Here is a 2278-nt window from a genome sequence, read left to right on the forward strand (position 1 = left end):
CCTTAAAGCCCTGGATTACACACCTCACAGCCATTACTTGTAGCCTAACTCTGCAAAGCTCTTTGGGACAGAATTTATCTAAGCAGTAGTCTAAAAATAAGATCTTAATCTTGCTGCGTGCAGCACAGCCTTCACCCTGAGCCCAAACGGGACCCACTCCAAGGACCAGTTCCAGCCTCTTCTCTCTACTGCAAAAGCAAACAATTTCCTGCTAATGTGTTTAGTTTTCTTCGTACCAGTTCACATTTTAAACTAACAGGTCTGAAGACTATCCACTGGTTTATGAAGCAGAAGAGACTCCTATATTACAGCCTTTCTCTCTCCAGGAAGGCGAGAAGAAAGTTGCTTGAGCCTCATCCTTTGCAGAAATAAACCTGCTCAGGAGCATCAAGCGAAAACAGTTTTAAAAACAACAGCCCCCCAGAAATGAGGGATTTCAAAGTCTTCATTATAACGACTCTTACTGAAAGCACAAATGTGGGAGTGCAGGAAATTAATTAAAAAATAATGTACTTTAAGTACTGCTCAGAACTCCTCTAATATTTTCATTCTATTAAGTTCATAAAGTAAGCATAACACTGTTTAAGTCCTAATGCATTAAAAAACAATTTTTTAATCAGGTGACCAGTCTATCAGGAATAAATCTTATGCACATTTCAGACAACAAGTCGGTAAGATCTCTACCTCCTGTAGCCCTAAAGCAGCCCTGGCCAGACTCACTCACTCACTCAACACTGAAGACTGGTGGTGTTCTTCCATCACGCCAAGGCAGGCTAGATCTGACTTCTACCTGGTTTTGTTACCTTGTGGCCACCTGAACCAGAGCAATCGCCCACGCTGCGGTTGCCACTATGTGGTTGCAGATGGTAATAGCAGGACACGAAAATGCTTCTGCAGCTTCCTACCCATGACCACATCCCATAAATCTTTCTCCTGTAACAGCTCCTTTGGTCTTCATAAGCTAAACCCCTTCCTTTATAAACTTCTACGACGTTCACAGTCATCCTGTAGGGTGTCTGACACATTTTGAATAAGCTGAACCTATGGAGTAAAACCAGGCCTTTTTTTTTTCGCATCTTTATAAAGCACTTGGCATAACAAGATCACACTGAATCACAGGTACTGCTGAATTTACTTACAGCCACAGTATCAGGTCCAGCCTGTCCTGTTTACAATGTGAATCTCTCCCTTTCCCTTTTCTTTCAGGGCTGCATACCCTTTGGGGTACCTGCTGGGGCCTCCCTCAGGAACTAAAAACCTAGAGGAATCACCCAGTAACTGATTTCACGCTGCTTGTGACTGGCTCTCAGAGCAGCACAAGCTCCCTCTCTCACCAGCATGCCCAGCCACAGGGCCACCAGTGCATCACCACCATGGGGGGCCACTCCGCTATGGTCACACAGCTGCACCCTCCAGACCTCCTCTCTTCTGCTGCTCCCTCATCCACCGTTCCTCACTGGGGAGGGGATCACAAGCCAACAAGCCTGATCCTCACCCTGATTTCCTCCTGTGCTGCACTCCCTCTTCCCTCACGCTTACCGGGTACCGAGCTGAGCGGCTTTCACTCCTCCCCAGCTCTTCCCCCCCACCACGGAGGAGCCCAGAGGTACCACTACTTGGTCCTTGCAAAGGCCAGCACAATTCTGCCCCAGGAGGCAAACGCTACAGAGGTTTGAAGAGCAGAAGCCACGAGCGAGGCCAGGGTGGGGACACCCTGTCCCCTACCCTGCAGCTCCCCCCAGACCTGGGGGGCCACCACAGTGGCCTAGTGCCAGTGCTGACCCTCCTCACCCTCAGCCACACGCGGAGGTCCCGGCACCAAGCCCAGAGCCACGACGAGCAGTTAGCGCACACAGCACCCCTGCTGCCCGTGGCAGCCAGCAGCGTGACCGGGGGGCTGTGAGGCACCACACGGCCCCTCAGAGAGGGCACAGAGACCCCCGCCAGCCACCCCACTGCACCTATCGCCACAGGCCCCTCGCTCCTATCGCTACAGGCCTATAGCCACAGGCCCCTCACCACCCTGCCCCACCGCTGCGTCCCGGGACTGGCGCTGAGGCTCCTACCCCGACCCCTGCCGCCCTCCACGGGGCCCAGGGGGGGGCGTCCGGCCCCGCATGGAGCACCCCCAGGCCGCGGGGGGAAGCAGCCCCAGGCAATGCCCCGTCGGCAACATGGCGGCGCCTGGCGAGGCGGTCCGCTCGCGCAGTCACGTGAGGCGGCGGCAGGTCGTCACGTGATGCCGAAAGCCAGGGGGGTGGGGGGTGTCATGTGACCA

Source organism: Falco cherrug, chromosome 9 (assembly GCF_023634085.1).
Source record: "Falco cherrug isolate bFalChe1 chromosome 9, bFalChe1.pri, whole genome shotgun sequence".
NCBI classification, from domain to species: domain Eukaryota; kingdom Metazoa; phylum Chordata; class Aves; order Falconiformes; family Falconidae; genus Falco; species Falco cherrug.